Source organism: Ixodes scapularis, unplaced genomic scaffold (genome assembly GCF_016920785.2).
Source record: "Ixodes scapularis isolate PalLabHiFi unplaced genomic scaffold, ASM1692078v2 PGA_scaffold9__187_contigs__length_104089568, whole genome shotgun sequence".
Classification (NCBI taxonomy): Eukaryota; Metazoa; Arthropoda; class Arachnida; order Ixodida; family Ixodidae; genus Ixodes; species Ixodes scapularis.
Window position 1 is genome coordinate 90,474,280 of NW_024609884.1, and position 22,586 is coordinate 90,496,865.

Here is a 22,586-nt window from a genome sequence, read left to right on the forward strand (position 1 = left end):
TTGTACTTTTTATTACATAAAACAATTATCGGAATTAATTGGCCAAAGTCCGAATATCGTTGCACCGCCCATTCGAAACAACGCAATGCGAAGTGACTGAATCCGGGTGGAAAGTGGGATTGAGAAAACAGTGCTCACTCGAAACTGGAGGCTTCTTCGGAAGCAAATAGGAGACAAATGAGTCGCCCAGAACATGAGCTCTTAAAGTGCGTTGCTCATCCATGATATACAAAAAGAATGGTGAGCAAACATGATGGCGGACATGTGTGCATACAGTGGAATGAGACCGCCTTATAGGGAATAGCCTCAGACTGTGTCTCCAGACTGTGTAATGAATATCACGGCGGCTTTCGCTAATGCTCCACAGCGTCAACTGCCGGACGTTCGGGCCAAAAATAATACGGCAGCTGCATTCATTCGCCGACGGCGTCAGTCCATTCATCGGCGGCTACTCACCTGAACTGGACTTGGTTGATTAATAAGGAGTGTTAAATGTGCTTTTATGTACAGATACGTAGTCGCCTACGGAAGGAGAGTCAATTAACGATTGACATATGCGCGCTCTACGTCCAGTCTAATATTTGGTCGACGAACCTTTTAATCGACCGATCTTCACGCGTCAACTTAATCTGCGAGAAAATGCGAAGGACACAGGCCAGCCACCTCGTAAACTTACAGCACTGAGGGAACCGAGCTCGAAGGGAAAAGGTGCCAAGTTCATTCCCAGAAAACGAACGTCTACGGCGCATTTCACCGCCGGCTCCACGATCACGCCGAGCGATCGCCGCAAGACCCCAAAAAAGGCGGTCAGCGCTCTCCCTTCCCAAAATTTCGCACACGCGCATCTCCCAAATCTGAAACACGGTCCCGGGTGTGCGCCCCCTCCTTTTTCGCGGTACGCCCGTGCAGCAGCTCGAGTCAGTGCCACAGAGTCGTAACGCGGTCGACCGTATCAGCCAAAGGGGCCAAACATGCCAGGGCGTGGCGCGACCGGCCGCACTGCCCAGCGCCCACGCGCGGGAGCACGCCGCCGCATACACACCACCGCCTCACGTCTCGCTACAGTCACACAAACTCGTCAGTTACAGTGGCACACTCCTGGCCAGGCGAGCGAGCGCGCTTCGAGAAGCTCGCTCCGTGGATTTGGTACGTACACTAGGCGGCGAGCAGTTTCGGCATGTCCTCGCGAGCACGTCTCGCGTCGGTCTCCCGGCGCGTCGCTGGCCGCTGACGCCCCCGCCATGGCCCTAAACTAGGCCAGTCATTGATTGTGCCCCGGGGAAGACCGCGCGGTGTGTCTGTGCCCTGCCGCCCTCTGGGGCCGCTGCGGTCAGCGGCAACGCCGGGAGCGGTGTCAGGAAACGCACGCCCGCATATCAGAAACACTCTTTCCGCTCTCGTTCTTGTTTGTTTGGGCGAAGGGTAGGTGTCTCCCACGCGTACTCGGGTCAAACGCCAAATGTCCAAACTGGGCTCCTGCCCCGTGGAGTGCGCACGTCTCATCTGCAGGGTAGAATACTTCTCCCAATGCTTTTTTTTTTGAGAGAGTTTAGATTTTATTTATTTGTAAATATGCATTGTATCGCTTGTTGTCATTACTTTTTTTTTTTAGTATTCTTAGCTAGAACAGAAAAGGAAAGAAATACACGATATTACCTCTATGAATGTAGTCGTATTAAAATAGCAGGCACTCTAGTAGCATACCCGGTGTCGTCTTCTGAAGTTTCGAAATCTTTTAAGGCCTATCGGGTATAAAAGACTGAGGAAGAATGGTACCTTCGTTTCTGCCCGGAATTTTCGCAACCTACTTTTTCTTTTTTAGTATTCTTAGCTAGAACAGAAAAGGAAAGAAATACACGATATTACCTCTATGAATGTAGTCGTATTAAAATAGCAGGCACTCTAGTAGCATACCCGGTGTCGTCTTCTGAAGTTTCGAAATCTTTTAAGGCCTATCGGGTATAAAAGACTGAGGAAGAATGGTACCTTCGTTTCTGCCCGGAATTTTCGCAACCTACTTTTTCTTTTTTAGTATTCTTAGCTAGAACAGAAAAGGAAAGAAATACACGATATTACCTCTATGAATGTAGTCGTATTAAAATAGCAGGCACTCTAGTAGCATACCCGGTGTCGTCTTCTGAAGTTTCGAAATCTTTTAAGGCCTATCGGGTATAAAAGACTGAGGAAGAATGGTACCTTCGTTTCTGCCCGGAATTTTCGCAACCTACTTTTTCTTTTTTAGTATTCTTAGCTAGAACAGAAAAGGAAAGAAATACACGATATTACCTCTATGAATGTAGTCGTATTAAAATAGCAGGCACTCTAGTAGCATACCCGGTGTCGTCTTCTGAAGTTTCGAAATCTTTTAAGGCCTATCGGGTATAAAAGACTGAGGAAGAATGGTACCTTCGTTTCTGCCCGGAATTTTCGCAACCTACTTTTTCTTTTTTAGTATTCTTAGCTAGAACAGAAAAGGAAAGAAATACACGATATTACCTCTATGAATGTAGTCGTATTAAAATAGCAGGCACTCTAGTAGCATACCCGGTGTCGTCTTCTGAAGTTTCGAAATCTTTTAAGGCCTATCGGGTATAAAAGACTGAGGAAGAATGGTACCTTCGTTTCTGCCCGGAATTTTCGCAACCTACTTTTTCTTTTTTAGTATTCTTAGCTAGAACAGAAAAGGAAAGAAATACACGATATTACCTCTATGAATGTAGTCGTATTAAAATAGCAGGCACTCTAGTAGCATACCCGGTGTCGTCTTCTGAAGTTTCGAAATCTTTTAAGGCCTATCGGGTATAAAAGACTGAGGAAGAATGGTACCTTCGTTTCTGCCCGGAATTTTCGCAACCTACTTTTTCTTTTTTAGTATTCTTAGCTAGAACAGAAAAGGAAAGAAATACACGATATTACCTCTATGAATGTAGTCGTATTAAAATAGCAGGCACTCTAGTAGCATACCCGGTGTCGTCTTCTGAAGTTTCGAAATCTTTTAAGGCCTATCGGGTATAAAAGACTGAGGAAGAATGGTACCTTCGTTTCTGCCCGGAATTTTCGCAACCTACTTTTTCTTTTTTAGTATTCTTAGCTAGAACAGAAAAGGAAAGAAATACACGATATTACCTCTATGAATGTAGTCGTATTAAAATAGCAGGCACTCTAGTAGCATACCCGGTGTCGTCTTCTGAAGTTTCGAAATCTTTTAAGGCCTATCGGGTATAAAAGACTGAGGAAGAATGGTACCTTCGTTTCTGCCCGGAATTTTCGCAACCTACTTTTTCTTTTTTAGTATTCTTAGCTAGAACAGAAAAGGAAAGAAATACACGATATTACCTCTATGAATGTAGTCGTATTAAAATAGCAGGCACTCTAGTAGCATACCCGGTGTCGTCTTCTGAAGTTTCGAAATCTTTTAAGGCCTATCGGGTATAAAAGACTGAGGAAGAATGGTACCTTCGTTTCTGCCCGGAATTTTCGCAACCTACTTTTTCTTTTTTAGTATTCTTAGCTAGAACAGAAAAGGAAAGAAATACACGATATTACCTCTATGAATGTAGTCGTATTAAAATAGCAGGCACTCTAGTAGCATACCCGGTGTCGTCTTCTGAAGTTTCGAAATCTTTTAAGGCCTATCGGGTATAAAAGACTGAGGAAGAATGGTACCTTCGTTTCTGCCCGGAATTTTCGCAACCTACTTTTTCTTTTTTAGTATTCTTAGCTAGAACAGAAAAGGAAAGAAATACACGATATTACCTCTATGAATGTAGTCGTATTAAAATAGCAGGCACTCTAGTAGCATACCCGGTGTCGTCTTCTGAAGTTTCGAAATCTTTTAAGGCCTATCGGGTATAAAAGACTGAGGAAGAATGGTACCTTCGTTTCTGCCCGGAATTTTCGCAACCTACTTTTTCTTTTTTAGTATTCTTAGCTAGAACAGAAAAGGAAAGAAATACACGATATTACCTCTATGAATGTAGTCGTATTAATATAGCAGGCACTCTAGTAGCATACCCGGTGTCGTCTTCTGAAGTTTCGAAATCTTTTAAGGCCTATCGGGTATAAAAGACTGAGGAAGAATGGTACCTTCGTTTCTGCCCGGAATTTTCGCAACCTACTTTTTCTTTTTTAGTATTCTTAGCTAGAACAGAAAAGGAAAGAAATACACGATATTACCTCTATGAATGTAGTCGTATTAAAATAGCAGGCACTCTAGTAGCATACCCGGTGTCGTCTTCTGAAGTTTCGAAATCTTTTAAGGCCTATCGGGTATAAAAGACTGAGGAAGAATGGTACCTTCGTTTCTGCCCGGAATTTTCGCAACCTACTTTTTCTTTTTTAGTATTCTTAGCTAGAACAGAAAAGGAAAGAAATACACGATATTACCTCTATGAATGTAGTCGTATTAATATAGCAGGCACTCTAGTAGCATACCCGGTGTCGTCTTCTGAAGTTTCGAAATCTTTTAAGGCCTATCGGGTATAAAAGACTGAGGAAGAATGGTACCTTCGTTTCTGCCCGGAATTTTCGCAACCTACTTTTTCTTTTTTAGTATTCTTAGCTAGAACAGAAAAGGAAAGAAATACACGATATTACCTCTATGAATGTAGTCGTATTAAAATAGCAGGCACTCTATTAGCATACCCGGTGTCGTCTTCTGAAGTTTCGAAATCTTTTAAGGCCTATCGGGTATAAAAGACTGAGGAAGAATGGTACCTTCGTTTCTGCCCGGAATTTTCGCAACCTACTTTTTCTTTTTTAGTATTCTTAGCTAGAACAGAAAAGGAAAGAAATACACGATATTACCTCTATGAATGTAGTCGTATTAATATAGCAGGCACTCTAGTAGCATACCCGGTGTCGTCTTCTGAAGTTTCGAAATCTTTTAAGGCCTATCGGGTATAAAAGACTGAGGAAGAATGGTACCTTCGTTTCTGCCCGGAATTTTCGCAACCTACTTTTTCTTTTTTAGTATTCTTAGCTAGAACAGAAAAGGAAAGAAATACACGATATTACCTCTATGAATGTAGTCGTATTAAAATAGCAGGCACTCTAGTAGCATACCCGGTGTCGTCTTCTGAAGTTTCGAAATCTTTTAAGGCCTATCGGGTATAAAAGACTGAGGAAGAATGGTACCTTCGTTTCTGCCCGGAATTTTCGCAACCTACTTTTTCTTTTTTAGTATTCTTAGCTAGAACAGAAAAGGAAAGAAATACACGATATTACCTCTATGAATGTAGTCGTATTAATATAGCAGGCACTCTAGTAGCATACCCGGTGTCGTCTTCTGAAGTTTCGAAATCTTTTAAGGCCTATCGGGTATAAAAGACTGAGGAAGAATGGTACCTTCGTTTCTGCCCGGAATTTTCGCAACCTACTTTTTCTTTTTTAGTATTCTTAGCTAGAACAGAAAAGGAAAGAAATACACGATATTACCTCTATGAATGTAGTCGTATTAATATAGCAGGCACTCTAGTAGCATACCCGGTGTCGTCTTCTGAAGTTTCGAAATCTTTTAAGGCCTATCGGGTATAAAAGACTGAGGAAGAATGGTACCTTCGTTTCTGCCCGGAATTTTCGCAACCTACTTTTTCTTTTTTAGTATTTTTAGCTAGAACAGAAAAGGAAAGAAATACACGATATTACCTCTATGAATGTAGTCGTATTAATATAGCAGGCACTCTAGTAGCATACCCGGTGTCGTCTTCTGAAGTTTCGAAATCTTTTAAGGCCTATCGGGTATAAAAGACTGAGGAAGAATGGTACCTTCGTTTCTGCCCGGAATTTTCGCAACCTACTTTTTCTTTTTTAGTATTCTTAGCTAGAACAGAAAAGGAAAGAAATACACGATATTACCTCTATGAATGTAGTCGTATTAAAATAGCAGGCACTCTAGTAGCATACCCGGTGTCGTCTTCTGAAGTTTCGAAATCTTTTAAGGCCTATCGGGTATAAAAGACTGAGGAAGAATGGTACCTTCGTTTCTGCCCGGAATTTTCGCAACCTACTTTTTCTTTTTTAGTATTCTTAGCTAGAACAGAAAAGGAAAGAAATACACGATATTACCTCTATGAATGTAGTCGTATTAATATAGCAGGCACTCTAGTAGCATACCCGGTGTCGTCTTCTGAAGTTTCGAAATCTTTTAAGGCCTATCGGGTATAAAAGACTGAGGAAGAATGGTACCTTCGTTTCTGCCCGGAATTTTCGCAACCTACTTTTTCTTTTTTAGTATTCTTAGCTAGAACAGAAAAGGAAAGAAATACACGATATTACCTCTATGAATGTAGTCGTATTAAAATAGCAGGCACTCTAGTAGCATACCCGGTGTCGTCTTCTGAAGTTTCGAAATCTTTTAAGGCCTATCGGGTATAAAAGACTGAGGAAGAATGGTACCTTCGTTTCTGCCCGGAATTTTCGCAACCTACTTTTTCTTTTTTAGTATTCTTAGCTAGAACAGAAAAGGAAAGAAATACACGATATTACCTCTATGAATGTAGTCGTATTAATATAGCAGGCACTCTAGTAGCATACCCGGTGTCGTCTTCTGAAGTTTCGAAATCTTTTAAGGCCTATCGGGTATAAAAGACTGAGGAAGAATGGTACCTTCGTTTCTGCCCGGAATTTTCGCAACCTACTTTTTCTTTTTTAGTATTCTTAGCTAGAACAGAAAAGGAAAGAAATACACGATATTACCTCTATGAATGTAGTCGTATTAATATAGCAGGCACTCTAGTAGCATACCCGGTGTCGTCTTCTGAAGTTTCGAAATCTTTTAAGGCCTATCGGGTATAAAAGACTGAGGAAGAATGGTACCTTCGTTTCTGCCCGGAATTTTCGCAACCTACTTTTTCTTTTTTAGTATTCTTAGCTAGAACAGAAAAGGAAAGAAATACACGATATTACCTCTATGAATGTAGTCGTATTAAAATAGCAGGCACTCTAGTAGCATACCCGGTGTCGTCTTCTGAAGTTTCGAAATCTTTTAAGGCCTATCGGGTATAAAAGACTGAGGAAGAATGGTACCTTCGTTTCTGCCCGGAATTTTCGCAACCTACTTTTTCTTTTTTAGTATTCTTAGCTAGAACAGAAAAGGAAAGAAATACACGATATTACCTCTATGAATGTAGTCGTATTAATATAGCAGGCACTCTAGTAGCATACCCGGTGTCGTCTTCTGAAGTTTCGAAATCTTTTAAGGCCTATCGGGTATAAAAGACTGAGGAAGAATGGTACCTTCGTTTCTGCCCGGAATTTTCGCAACCTACTTTTTCTTTTTTAGTATTCTTAGCTAGAACAGAAAAGGAAAGAAATACACGATATTACCTCTATGAATGTAGTCGTATTAAAATAGCAGGCACTCTAGTAGCATACCCGGTGTCGTCTTCTGAAGTTTCGAAATCTTTTAAGGCCTATCGGGTATAAAAGACTGAGGAAGAATGGTACCTTCGTTTCTGCCCGGAATTTTCGCAACCTACTTTTTCTTTTTTAGTATTCTTAGCTAGAACAGAAAAGGAAAGAAATACACGATATTACCTCTATGAATGTAGTCGTATTAATATAGCAGGCACTCTAGTAGCATACCCGGTGTCGTCTTCTGAAGTTTCGAAATCTTTTAAGGCCTATCGGGTATAAAAGACTGAGGAAGAATGGTACCTTCGTTTCTGCCCGGAATTTTCGCAACCTACTTTTTCTTTTTTAGTATTCTTAGCTAGAACAGAAAAGGAAAGAAATACACGATATTACCTCTATGAATGTAGTCGTATTAATATAGCAGGCACTCTAGTAGCATACCCGGTGTCGTCTTCTGAAGTTTCGAAATCTTTTAAGGCCTATCGGGTATAAAAGACTGAGGAAGAATGGTACCTTCGTTTCTGCCCGGAATTTTCGCAACCTACTTTTTCTTTTTTAGTATTCTTAGCTAGAACAGAAAAGGAAAGAAATACACGATATTACCTCTATGAATGTAGTCGTATTAATATAGCAGGCACTCTAGTAGCATACCCGGTGTCGTCTTCTGAAGTTTCGAAATCTTTTAAGGCCTATCGGGTATAAAAGACTGAGGAAGAATGGTACCTTCGTTTCTGCCCGGAATTTTCGCAACCTACTTTTTCTTTTTTAGTATTCTTAGCTAGAACAGAAAAGGAAAGAAATACACGATATTACCTCTATGAATGTAGTCGTATTAAAATAGCAGGCACTCTAGTAGCATACCCGGTGTCGTCTTCTGAAGTTTCGAAATCTTTTAAGGCCTATCGGGTATAAAAGACTGAGGAAGAATGGTACCTTCGTTTCTGCCCGGAATTTTCGCAACCTACTTTTTCTTTTTTAGTATTCTTAGCTAGAACAGAAAAGGAAAGAAATACACGATATTACCTCTATGAATGTAGTCGTATTAATATAGCAGGCACTCTAGTAGCATACCCGGTGTCGTCTTCTGAAGTTTCGAAATCTTTTAAGGCCTATCGGGTATAAAAGACTGAGGAAGAATGGTACCTTCGTTTCTGCCCGGAATTTTCGCAACCTACTTTTTCTTTTTTAGTATTCTTAGCTAGAACAGAAAAGGAAAGAAATACACGATATTACCTCTATGAATGTAGTCGTATTAATATAGCAGGCACTCTAGTAGCATACCCGGTGTCGTCTTCTGAAGTTTCGAAATCTTTTAAGGCCTATCGGGTATAAAAGACTGAGGAAGAATGGTACCTTCGTTTCTGCCCGGAATTTTCGCAACCTACTTTTTCTTTTTTAGTATTCTTAGCTAGAACAGAAAAGGAAAGAAATACACGATATTACCTCTATGAATGTAGTCGTATTAATATAGCAGGCACTCTAGTAGCATACCCGGTGTCGTCTTCTGAAGTTTCGAAATCTTTTAAGGCCTATCGGGTATAAAAGACTGAGGAAGAATGGTACCTTCGTTTCTGCCCGGAATTTTCGCAACCTACTTTTTCTTTTTTAGTATTCTTAGCTAGAACAGAAAAGGAAAGAAATACACGATATTACCTCTATGAATGTAGTCGTATTAATATAGCAGGCACTCTAGTAGCATACCCGGTGTCGTCTTCTGAAGTTTCGAAATCTTTTAAGGCCTATCGGGTATAAAAGACTGAGGAAGAATGGTACCTTCGTTTCTGCCCGGAATTTTCGCAACCTACTTTTTCTTTTTTAGTATTCTTAGCTAGAACAAAAAAGGAAAGAAATACACGATATTACCTCTATGAATGTAGTCGTATTAAAATAGCAGGCACTCTAGTAGCATACCCGGTGTCGTCTTCTGAAGTTTCGAAATCTTTTAAGGCCTATCGGGTATAAAAGACTGAGGAAGAATGGTACCTTCGTTTCTGCCCGGAATTTTCGCAACCTACTTTTTCTTTTTTAGTATTCTTAGCTAGAACAGAAAAGGAAAGAAATACACGATATTACCTCTATGAATGTAGTCGTATTAATATAGCAGGCACTCTAGTAGCATACCCGGTGTCGTCTTCTGAAGTTTCGAAATCTTTTAAGGCCTATCGGGTATAAAAGACTGAGGAAGAATGGTACCTTCGTTTCTGCCCGGAATTTTCGCAACCTACTTTTTCTTTTTTAGTATTCTTAGCTAGAACAGAAAAGGAAAGAAATACACGATATTACCTCTATGAATGTAGTCGTATTAATATAGCAGGCACTCTAGTAGCATACCCGGTGTCGTCTTCTGAAGTTTCGAAATCTTTTAAGGCCTATCGGGTATAAAAGACTGAGGAAGAATGGTACCTTCGTTTCTGCCCGGAATTTTCGCAACCTACTTTTTCTTTTTTAGTATTCTTAGCTAGAACAGAAAAGGAAAGAAATACACGATATTACCTCTATGAATGTAGTCGTATTAATATAGCAGGCACTCTAGTAGCATGCCCGGTGTCGTCTTCTGAAGTTTCGAAATCTTTTAAGGCCTATCGGGTATAAAAGACTGAGGAAGAATGGTACCTTCGTTTCTGCCCGGAATTTTCGCAACCTACTTTTTCTTTTTTAGTATTCTTAGCTAGAACAGAAAAGGAAAGAAATACACGATATTACCTCTATGAATGTAGTCGTATTAATATAGCAGGCACTCTAGTAGCATACCCGGTGTCGTCTTCTGAAGTTTCGAAATCTTTTAAGGCCTATCGGGTATAAAAGACTGAGGAAGAATGGTACCTTCGTTTCTGCCCGGAATTTTCGCAACCTACTTTTTCTTTTTTAGTATTCTTAGCTAGAACAGAAAAGGAAAGAAATACACGATATTACCTCTATGAATGTAGTCGTATTAAAATAGCAGGCACTCTAGTAGCATACCCGGTGTCGTCTTCTGAAGTTTCGAAATCTTTTAAGGCCTATCGGGTATAAAAGACTGAGGAAGAATGGTACCTTCGTTTCTGCCCGGAATTTTCGCAACCTACTTTTTCTTTTTTAGTATTCTTAGCTAGAACAGAAAAGGAAAGAAATACACGATATTACCTCTATGAATGTAGTCGTATTAATATAGCAGGCACTCTAGTAGCATACCCGGTGTCGTCTTCTGAAGTTTGTGGGAACCATTGGGTTCCCTCTATCCCTATCCAGGCCTAGCTTCAAGCAGGCCGTGGGAGTCGTCGTCACCAATGGCGTCGGCCTCCCGGATACAAGGAACCACGAGGCCGAATTCCCCGAAGGGGCCGGCTCTCCCTTGCCCATTTGGGTGAACGCGCCTTCGGCACACCCTTGAGAGTTATAATGGACGCGACTGCTAGTGGCCTCCCCGGGCGCGTCCATTCTCCGAGGCTACATAAGCTGGCCCCGAAGGTGGGCCAGAGGGCTCTCGTCGGCGGAGGCCCTGGCTCTACGGAGCTCGGTTTTTCTTTGTGGGCCTCCGACTTCCCGTGATTCTGTCTAATGCGGCAGCGCGGGAAACCGACCGGGTGATACTGGCAATTGAGCCAGCGCCCAGACTTTTCTTGTCTAAGAGCGAAGCGTGTTGGCATTGCAGTCAATAAACACGTCTTTATCCGGACCCAAAGAACCTTTTGTGTTTCTAAGTGGTAACCACCACAAAGGGGAATTTCCCACATCTGGCGCCCCAACGTGCGGCTTACCGTGGACTGCAATGACAGCAGCATCCATCTCCTTTCGCTAAGATAGCGAACCAGGTCAATTTCCGGCCTTGGACTTTGTGGACGGAGGGAGAGGCGAACGCCCGACACCCGACGCCACTCAACGGCTTAGTGGCCACGTCAGCCACGCACGGACACAATGCAGTGTCTTTTCAGCCGAGCTCGCTTCCAAACGGAGGTGACTCAACGCCCGGAATACGTCCGAGGCATTCCCTTTCGGGACGACGCCAGCCTACTTCGCTGGGGAGGCGCACCTGCGCTTTTCTAGGTCAAGCCCGTTCTCGAACAAAGCACGGTGACGCAACAAGCAAGTGCAGCTTTTTGCCTTCGAGACGGCTCGCGGGGCCCACCCAGAGTGGACACCACCCCGTCAGCGCACAAACTAAAAGCGCTAAAAGCGTATCTCGGAGCGAGAAAATGCGCTGTGCCTGCAACACCGGTCCCAGTCTAGCGAGGTTGCGGAGACCGCCGATGGTGCCCTTCGTCGCCGCGTCGACGGACCAGTAGCCATCAGGTTGACCAAGCGACCCCGGAACAAAGGCCCCCCAGGAAAACTGAGTGAGCAAAATAATTTCCTTTTTACTCCGTCTTTCCTTCCCGCTATCAAGGGACAGAGGACTGGCGTGAGCATGGTTTTCGGCTACTAGAATTTAGTATGTTCCGTTTACCCGCGATCGACTCCGGCCAAAAGTCAGTGAGCGTCGCACGCAACAATAACGTTAGGAACCTTTCAGGGCTACCTATCAAGTTGCAACCCCGTAAAAGCGACGTTAAATGTGAAAACGCCGCGGGGTCCGGGAGCGGTTCAATCGTGCTACCGGACAGTGCAACAGGTTGAACAGCGTCCCGGGATGATTGCGTGTCCGACTAAGGTGACCGCCATGCGGTCACTGGACGAGATCGTGAGCCGCGGAACTCGAAGTGTTCGTTGGGAATCGACGGTAGCACCGATGAGTTTTTGATGCCCAGCAGAACGATCCGGGGTGTAAATATGTGAATAGTTGTAAATACTTTCGCGGACTCTGCGGAGTCGGGCGGTGCGTCCGCCGGGCGGTACGCTCGCCACTAACGTCGCTAAGCAACTCGTATTGTTGCAGACGGGCTTTGGCAGCCGGGCAGCGTACTCGCCGGGTCGAGCAACTCGTGTTGTTGCCGATCGGTGCCGTAAATAGTCTTGTATTGCTATTGGCACGGGGTTTCTTTTTTTATTTGGGATCGGTTTGTGTTCTTGCTGATGCGGATAAACTCGTGCTACGTCGCTTGGCCTCTACGAACATTGCAGTTCAAGGTGGCTGTCCTGCGCGGCTGGGAGGTGCATTCGGTGCTCTCCTTTGTTCGCGTTGGCCAGGGCAGCACGCGGCTCCAAGACTTTTCAAAGTTAGGTCGCTGTGCTATACCTGGCCACGGGCATTGTGTTGTAGCCTAAGGTAAAAGCTAACATGTTTGAAAAATAACAATGTTGGCGAGCCTGCCCGATTGCAGCCCTGCATCGTTTCAATATCACAAGAAAGGACAGGGTGGCGCATTTGACATTTCATTGCGCCCGCAAATCGAAGCGATTAGGCATCGTCAGCAAAAGCAGCTACAAAGAACTTTGCCTAGTCGATCAGTCACCAACAAATCTATTGTCCGGGGTGACGCGAGTCAGCTTGGTATGTGGACATCCGTGTTCACATTAAGCGGAGTCGTGGAACTATTTTCACAATAACTTCGCGAGCCGAGCCAGTGCGATGCACGTGACTCACGGCAAAGAAGACACCTTTGTCTCTGCCTTTTTCTTTTTTTTTATCTCTGGGTCCTTGAGCACCCAGGGATTGGTCGAGTGTCCTCAGTTGGACGGCTCGACCTTGCTCGGAATTTCCGAGGTTTCTTGGGGAAAGAAACGGGAGAGGGCGGCAGAGGGCGGGCCGCATTCCAGTTCCCGGCGGTTCCTGAGTCATGGTTCCACACCAAAGTGCCATCGACGCCAGGGAGCGTCATCGTCGACATCGCCGCAGCGTCGCCGGCCTGCGTGTCCAGATCCGGCTCCTCGGCTGCTGGCCAAGATGGCGGCAGCCACCCTCCCGCTGCCAGGACTCGTCCCCAGGCCAGCAACACGTGGCATCCAGTCACGGACCCAAGCTGTGGACCCGTGCCGACAGCAAGCAGCTCGCATCCCGTCACGCACCCAGTGACAGTGCCCGTGCCACCTGGTGCGTCCCCCAGGAGAGACGCCCAGCCGCCGTACTTTCCGCGGTTCCGCGAACATTTCATCGGGGAGTGACCGGGCCGTTCCTTTCTGCCCCCGGCCGGGCCCCTACTTGGACCCTTCAGCGCTGCTCCGGTAAGCCTGCCACGAAGCGTGGGCTGAAGAGTTCGACTGTACCCGGGGTACTGTCAAGCAGCGAGCTAGAGTTTTCAGCATGTACCGCGCTGATCGTTTTTTTATTTCTTTGTTTTTCTTCGCGGCATGCTCCTTCGCTCTAGCGTTTCGTTTTTTTATTTTGTTTTGAGAGCCGGTAGGCCATTTTATTTTTAGGCCTACCTTAGCCTTGAGGAGGGGGGAGTGTGGGAACCATTGGGTTCCCTCTATCCCTATCCAGGCCTAGCTTCAAGCAGGCCGTGGGAGTCGTCGTCACCAATGGCGTCGGCCTCCCGGATACAAGGAACCACGAGGCCGAATTCCCCGAAGGGGCCGGCTCTCCCTTGCCCATTTGGGTGAACGCGCCTTCGGCACACCCTTGAGAGTTATAATGGACGCGACTGCTAGTGGCCTCCCCGGGCGCGTCCATTCTCCGAGGCTACATAAGCTGGCCCCGAAGGTGGGCCAGAGGGCTCTCGTCGGCGGAGGCCCTGGCTCTACGGAGCTCGGTTTTTCTTTGTGGGCCTCCGACTTCCCGTGAATCTGCCTAATGCGGCAGCGCGGGAAACCGACCGGGTGATACTGGCAATTGAGCCAGCGCCCAGACTTTTCATTGTCTAAGAGCGAAGCGTGCTGACATTGCAGTCAATAAACACGTCTTTATACGGACTCGAGGAACCTTCTTTGTGTTTATAAGTGGTAACCCCCTCAAAGGGCAAATCCCACAAGTTTCGAAATCTTTTAAGGCCTATCGGGTATAAAAGACTGAGGAAGAATGGTACCTTCGTTTCTGCCCGGAATTTTCGCAACCTACTTTTTCTTTTTTAGTATTCTTAGCTAGAACAGAAAAGGAAAGAAATACACGATATTACCTCTATGAATGTAGTCGTATTAATATAGCAGGCACTCTAGTAGCATACCCGGTGTCGTCTTCTGAAGTTTCGAAATCTTTTAAGGCCTATCGGGTATAAAAGACTGAGGAAGAATGGTACCTTCGTTTCTGCCCGGAATTTTCGCAACCTACTTTTTCTTTTTTAGTATTCTTAGCTAGAACAGAAAAGGAAAGAAATACACGATATTACCTCTATGAATGTAGTCGTATTAAAATAGCAGGCACTCTAGTAGCATACCCGGTGTCGTCTTCTGAAGTTTCGAAATGTTTTAAGGCCTATCGGGTATAAAAGACTGAGGAAGAATGGTACCTTCGTTTCTGCCCGGAATTTTCGCAACCTACTTTTTCTTTTTTAGTATTCTTAGCTAGAACAGAAAAGGAAAGAAATACACGATATTACCTCTATGAATGTAGTCGTATTAAAATAGCAGGCACTCTAGTAGCATACCCGGTGTCGTCTTCTGAAGTTTCGAAATCTTTTAAGGCCTATCGGGTATAAAAGACTGAGGAAGAATGGTACCTTCGTTTCTGCCCGGAATTTTCGCAACCTACTTTTTCTTTTTTAGTATTCTTAGCTAGAACAGAAAAGGAAAGAAATACACGATATTACCTCTATAAATGTAGTCGTATTAAAATAGCAGGCACTCTAGTAGCATACCCGGTGTCGTCTTCTGAAGTTTCGAAATCTTTTAAGGCCTATCGGGTATAAAAGACTGAGGAAGAATGGTACCTTCGTTTCTGCCCGGAATTTTCGCAACCTACTTTTTCTTTTTTAGTATTCTTAGCTAGAACAGAAAAGGAAAGAAATACACGATATTACCTCTATGAATGTAGTCGTATTAAAATAGCAGGCACTCTAGTAGCATACCCGGTGTCGTCTTCTGAAGTTTCGAAATCTTTTAAGGCCTATCGGGTATAAAAGACTGAGGAAGAATGGTACCTTCGTTTCTGCCCGGAATTTTCGCAACCTACTTTTTCTTTTTTAGTATTCTTAGCTAGAACAGAAAAGGAAAGAAATACACAATATTACCTCTATGAATGTAGTCGTATAAAAATAGCAGGCACTCTAGTAGCATACCCGGTGTCGTCTTCTGAAGTTTCGAAATCTTTTAAGGCCTATCGGGTATAAAAGACTGAGGAAGAATGGTACCTTCGTTTCTGCCCGGAATTTTCGCAACCTACTTTTTCTTTTTTAGTATTCTTAGCTAGAACAGAAAAGGAAAGAAATACACGATATTACCTCTATGAATGTAGTCGTATTAAAATAGCAGGCACTCTAGTAGCATACCCGGTGTCGTCTTCTGAAGTTTCGAAATCTTTTAAGGCCTATCGGGTATAAAAGACTGAGGAAGAATGGTACCTTCGTTTCTGCCCGGAATTTTCGCAACCTACTTTTTCTTTTTTAGTATTCTTAGCTAGAACAGAAAAGGAAAGAAATACACGATATTACCTCTATGAATGTAGTCGTATTAAAATAGCAGGCACTCTAGTAGCATACCCGGTGTCGTCTTCTGAAGTTTCGAAATCTTTTAAGGCCTATCGGGTATAAAAGACTGAGGAAGAATGGTACCTTCGTTTCTGCCCGGAATTTTCGCAACCTACTTTTTCTTTTTTAGTATTCTTAGCTAGAACAGAAAAGGAAAGAAATACACGATATTACCTCTATGAATGTAGTCGTATTAAAATAGCAGGCACTCTAGTAGCATACCCGGTGTCGTCTTCTGAAGTTTCGAAATCTTTTAAGGCCTATCGGGTATAAAAGACTGAGGAAGAATGGTACCTTCGTTTCTGCCCGGAATTTTCGCAACCTACTTTTTCTTTTTTAGTATTCTTAGCTAGAACAGAAAAGGAAAGAAATACACAATATTACCTCTATGAATGTAGTCGTATAAAAATAGCAGGCACTCTAGTAGCATACCCGGTGTCGTCTTCTGAAGTTTCGAAATCTTTTAAGGCCTATCGGGTATAAAAGACTGAGGAAGAATGGTACCTTCGTTTCTGCCCGGAATTTTCGCAACCTACTTTTTCTTTTTTAGTATTCTTAGCTAGAACAGAAAAGGAAAGAAATACACGATATTACCTCTATGAATGTAGTCGTATTAAAATAGCAGGCACTCTAGTAGCATACCCGGTGTCGTCTTCTGAAGTTTCGAAATCTTTTAAGGCCTATCGGGTATAAAAGACTGAGGAAGAATGGTACCTTCGTTTCTGCCCGGAATTTTCGCAACCTACTTTTTCTTTTTTAGTATTCTTAGCTAGAACAGAAAAGGAAAGAAATACACGATATTACCTCTATGAATGTAGTCGTATTAAAATAGCAGGCACTCTAGTAGCATACCCGGTGTCGTCTTCTGAAGTTTCGAAATCTTTTAAGGCCTATCGGGTATAAAAGACTGAGGAAGAATGGTACCTTCGTTTCTGCCCGGAATTTTCGCAACCTACTTTTTCTTTTTTAGTATTCTTAGCTAGAACAGAAAAGGAAAGAAATACACGATATTACCTCTATGAATGTAGTCGTATTAAAATAGCAGGCACTCTAGTAGCATACCCGGTGTCGTCTTCTGAAGTTTCGAAATCTTTTAAGGCCTATCGGGTATAAAAGACTGAGGAAGAATGGTACCTTCGTTTCTGCCCGGAATTTTCGCAACCTACTTTTTCTTTTTTAGTATTCTTAGCTAGAACAGAAAAGGAAAGAAATACACGATATTACCTCTATGAATGTAGTCGTATTAAAATAGCAGGCACTCTAGTAGCATACCCGGTGTCGTCTTCTGAAGTTTCGAAATCTTTTAAGGCCTATCGGGTATAAAAGACTGAGGAAGAATGGTACCTTCGTTTCTGCCCGGAATTTTCGCAACCTACTTTTTCTTTTTTAGTATTCTTAGCTAGAACAGAAAAGGAAAGAAATACACGATATTACCTCTATGAATGTAGTCGTATTAAAATAGCAGGCACTCTAGTAGCATACCCGGTGTCGTCTTCTGAAGTTTCGAAATCTTTTAAGGCCTATCGGGTATAAAAGACTGAGGAAGAATGGTACCTTCGTTTCTGCCCGGAATTTTCGCAACCTACTTTTTCTTTTTTAGTATTCTTAGCTAGAACAGAAAAGGAAAGAAATACACGATATTACCTCTATGAATGTAGTCGTATTAATATAGCAGGCACTCTAGTAGCATACCCGGTGTCGTCTTCTGAAGTTTCGAAATCTTTTAAGGCCTATCGGGTATAAAAGACTGAGGAAGAATGGTACCTTCGTTTCTGCCCGGAATTTTCGCAACCTACTTTTTCTTTTTTAGTATTCTTAGCTAGAACAGAAAAGGAAAGAAATACACGATATTACCTCTATGAATGTAGTCGTATTAATATAGCAGGCACTCTAGTAGCATACCCGGTGTCGTCTTCTGAAGTTTCGAAATCTTTTAAGGCCTATCGGGTATAAAAGACTGAGGAAGAATGGTACCTTCGTTTCTGCCCGGAATTTTCGCAACCTACTTTTTCTTTTTTAGTATTCTTAGCTAGAACAGAAAAGGAAAGAAATACACGATATTACCTCTATGAATGTAGTCGTATTAATATAGCAGGCACTCTAGTAGCATACCCGGTGTCGTCTTCTGAAGTTTCGAAATCTTTTAAGGCCTATCGGGTATAAAAGACTGAGGAAGAATGGTACCTTCGTTTCTGCCCGGAATTTTCGCAACCTACTTTTTCTTTTTTAGTATTCTTAGCTAGAACAGAAAAGGAAAGAAATACACGATATTACCTCTATGAATGTAGTCGTATTAAAATAGCAGGCACTCTAGTAGCATACCCGGTGTCGTCTTCTGAAGTTTCGAAATCTTTTAAGGCCTATCGGGTATAAAAGACTGAGGAAGAATGGTACCTTCGTTTCTGCCCGGAATTTTCGCAACCTACTTTTTCTTTTTTAGTATTCTTAGCTAGAACAGAAAAGGAAAGAAATACACGATATTACCTCTATGAATGTAGTCGTATTAAAATAGCAGGCACTCTAGTAGCATACCCGGTGTCGTCTTCTGAAGTTTCGAAATCTTTTAAGGCCTATCGGGTATAAAAGACTGAGGAAGAATGGTACCTTCGTTTCTGCGCGGAATTTTCGCAACCTACTTTTTCTTTTTTTCTTTTTTGCGTGTTTTCTTTTTTTTTTTTTGTTAGTCGTAACAGTAATAATATTGATATTGCTCAGGAGGCCTGCGGCGCCGCGTCTAACCATGATGAAATGGTATTCTACAGGTGAAAAAAAAAATGGGGGTGATGGTTCAAGTGGAGTTTGTGGGCGAGGGTGAAGGGGTGATGTTGCGGGTGATGATGCTATTTTTTTCTTTGGTCTTGGCTGCAGCTGCTTGTGGGGTGGTCTTCCAACGCCGCCACATTATCATACGAAGACCGGACACAGCAAGGGCAATGTGTTAACTTCCAGGAGTGTCTGCCCAAGGGTAGCTGACATAGAAATCGTAACTCCCCAGCATAGGATAGGCTTCGATGTCACACAATCGAGTTTCATTATAATCCAGCCTAAGCACATCTGCTAAAGTCTCAAATAGACCTGCATTGCATTTCTTTTTAGATTCTAGTTTCCCTTTGGTAGAAGTCTCAGGTCATTCTGAAGTTTGAATAATACTTTCAGTGGGCTGCTAGTTTCACGTTGACCTGGAAGGATCCCTTCTCTTGAAAGGTGCAGAACAGCGACACACTTCTATCGAGAGTAACGCGCCGACGGCTAAAGGGGCCGTGCGACTATATTGAATAGGGACGTTTCTCACTTTACACAATTTTACTGGCACTAGTGGGATCCAAGTATATTCGCAGGCAATGCCACTGTGAAATAGTTTTTGTGTCGCCGCGTTTTTCTTAGGATAGAAGCAGTCGTTTTCTTCCAGTCTCTCCTTCGCAAAACGTGATGACGAAGTTGTTTGGATCGCATTGTTGGCGTTGTGAACAATGCGATTTTCAGGATTTCGTAATCAAGCTTTGCGATCCTTGCGTTGACGATATTTCAATGCGGCTCATACAGTGGTCACGAGTGCTGCATGAGCCTTCGCTTTGGGCTCGTGACAATCAATGCTTGGACATTCATTCGGGTAGTGGCTCTCGTCTGGGGAATGACTGGTTCCCAATCGGTGCGATGGCTGGAATGTAGAGCCGATTCCCAACAACACTGTAAGAAAAAAAGGAAGGACACGGTAGCAACGGCGCGTTTTCCTCCCATCTACTGACGCGCCTCCAAGCGGACAGAAGAAGGCATGAACGAAATGTTTTTTTCCTTCTCCAGGGAGACGGGGGGAAAGTTCCGCCCTCCCGCCTCATCTTCTTTCTGTTTCACTTTTCGGGCACGACGCACGAGGTTTTGTAAACGACATTGGGCTGATTCAGCGGCAGCGAATGACTCTTGTAATTCGGTCTCCCAGTCCAAACACCCAGAGTACCTTGGTTACATTGACGTTTTTAGCATAAATATTACCGAACGAGAGAACAAAGCCGTTAGAAGCAGCGAAGTTGGGGATTAGTGCCAGCAGTGTTACGTACACCAAGCTCAGAGGCCGTCTTCGCCACTCTCACAGCTCGCAAGTTCATCCCAACTCCGCAACCTCCGCAACGACTTGGCAACGGAAACGATGGTACGGCAGCTTTGCGTCTCATACTGGCTGGTTTTTCTGCAGTGTGCCTTCGCGTCTTCTTTGCTACTACCGTCGGTTTTGTTTGCTGTTACCAAGTGCCAACCGACGATCGCATTCGTTTTGCATTTCCGCGTGCCACCAACATTGTCATGGCAGTGTTGTGCGTTGTCAACGAAGATGGAATCGTTGCCAATGTCATGTGTTTCCCATACCAGCGGTGTAACAGTAAGATGCATGACGTATATCGTCACAGGTTGATAAGGCGCGCGCCTTATTACCGTTCGCGCACGCCTTATCATTTATCATGTGGTTTTGACACTTGTTTCAACAAGAAAACCACAAAACAAGTGTCAAAACCACGTGATTGATTATAAGGCGCGCGTGAACGATGATATATATATATATATCAGGGGTGGCCAGGCTGACCTGGCCTAAAAGCCGCAAACGAAATCACGAAACTTCTAAGAGCCGCAGAAAGGGGGGGGGGGGGGGGGGGGGGACTTAAATTTTGTTCAGAGGCTGACTGTATGTATGGGGGCACAGGCTGTACGACTGTACGCTGAAAGGCTGCCAAACCGCGAGCCGTGCTTTATTCTGAAGTCCTTTCTTTTTTTCCTGGGGAAACGCAGAAAGGGGTGAGGGGGGGGGGGATCCTCTTAAGAGGGATCCGCGAGCCACACTTGGACCAGCAAAGAGCGGCATGCGGCTCGCGAGCCGCGGTTTGGCCACCCCTGATATATATCATCAGGGCTCCCCGCATAAAGACTGCGGTTGCAAGCTGTCGCGACAACGGCTGCGTACGAAGGCCTTTCATATATATATATATATATAAACTTTCGGTACAGTGCATTCACTTTTTTTTCGTCAATCATAACGTACAAACTCTTTTGCTGTTTACAAACATGAACTGCCGCTTGCGTCCCAAGCGACTTCCCGTCGTACCGTCTTTGCAAGCTTGTTGAGCTTGCATTATGTCAACAGTGCTTGAAAGCAGAAATGCTACACGTACAACAAAGTTGGGGATTTAACGAGGACCTTTGGCTGTAAAATAGATTACATCTTGGAGGAGGGAAGCTGGTTTAAAAGAATACTCGACACATTTTAACAGATCTCGCACTCCTGCCTTTTGGCGTTCACCTGGAGAATTGGTGGTTAGGCGTTTCATCTACAGTTCTAGCAGCCGTGTAAAGGCCTGTTCACACATACAGCGGAGCGCTACGTTAGCGCTACGTGAGCGCTTCCTAGCGCATGACTTAATTTTAACACAGCACGCGATTAGCGCTTCCGTAGCGCCTTCTTAGCGCTCCAGTAGCGCCTTTGTTAGCGCTCCAGTAGCGCCTTGTTAGCGCTTCAGTAGCGCCGTGTTAGCGCTTCAGTAGCGCTTCTTGTACCGCGGTGCTGCGGATTAGCGCGTGCACTGCGGTTCCGGTTCCTGTGGTTGGGTGTGCATCAGCAGCACCAGGGCTGACATGTGGAATACTGAAATAGAAATGCGACACATGCTCTTATATACGTGATTAGTGCATATGTGTGTGGACGGCTTAACGTCCAGAAGAGCCTTCTGGGTGCGCAAAATCTTTCGCCACCGAGATACCGACGGGTACCCGGCGAACCTTGTTCCTAAGCTGAGGGACCGAGGCACAGAGCTCTTTTGAAGGCGATTATTTTTAACTGCGTGTCATTGAAACCAGGGACACGCATATCGAATAGAAAGCGATGAAGTCGCACCCAATCAATTAGTCGCTCAGAGTCCATGACCCTGGATCGCTTGCCCGACCCTTTGCTTGAAGAGCGGCTGTTTTACTTCCTCTTCTTTCAATGCCGAAGGAAAAACAACAACAAAGGAATCGCCGTGCACGTGCTGTTTTGCAGCAGCAAGCACGGCACAAGGAGCGTGAGAGCGCTAACAAAGCGCTTCTGTACCGCTAACAGAGCGCTAACAAAGCGCTTCTGAAGCGCTAACCGAGCGCTACATCACGCGCTAGGAAGCGCCGCATGAGCGCTCCGTGGACCGCTCACGTAGCACTAACTTAGCGCTTCGCTGTATGTGTGAACCGGCCTTTAAGGTGGTCTGTGTTCATTATTTGTATAAACTTGAAGTTTTCTGGGACGTCAAAGATTGGAGCAACACCTGGTGGCGTTTGCCATAAAAAGGTTCTATAGTGTAGTGGGCAATCGTTGCAGGTGATACCACATCTTCGCTCTCGAACCACCTTCACAGCGCCGATTGGAGCCTTAATTTTCTGCTATACTAAAAGTGATAGAAGAAAAAAAAACTAATTCTATCACTTGACGTACTTCACCTTCAAGACCGAAACTGTGGACTTCACGCAGAATGTCAAGCGGCCAAGCGAGCTTGGGGCAGCGACAACTGGAACGCGTGAAACGACCACCAACGATTTGCCGGTGCATGAATCAAAAGAGTTTCGCGCCGCGGTGAAGCCACATGTCCCGCCGGATGTCCGTCGTCGGAAGGACTCCCAGTGAGTGTACAGTCTACCAGGCTCCACACGTCTGCAGAGCTTTCGTTTGCCAGTCGTTTTTGTTGTTGTTGTTGTTCCTTTTTGCGCGCGTTTTTTTTTTTTTTTTTTGTGTTGTTCTCCGTTTACTCT

General features: G+C 44.2%; 1 protein-coding gene across 1 annotated transcript in view; it reads left to right on the plus strand.

Moving 5' to 3' along the window:
- The window catches only part of LOC115327425, a 97,609-nt gene that overhangs the window by 55,104 nt on the left and 19,919 nt on the right, over nucleotides 1-22,586 (plus strand). The gene's annotated exons all lie outside the window — the stretch shown is intronic.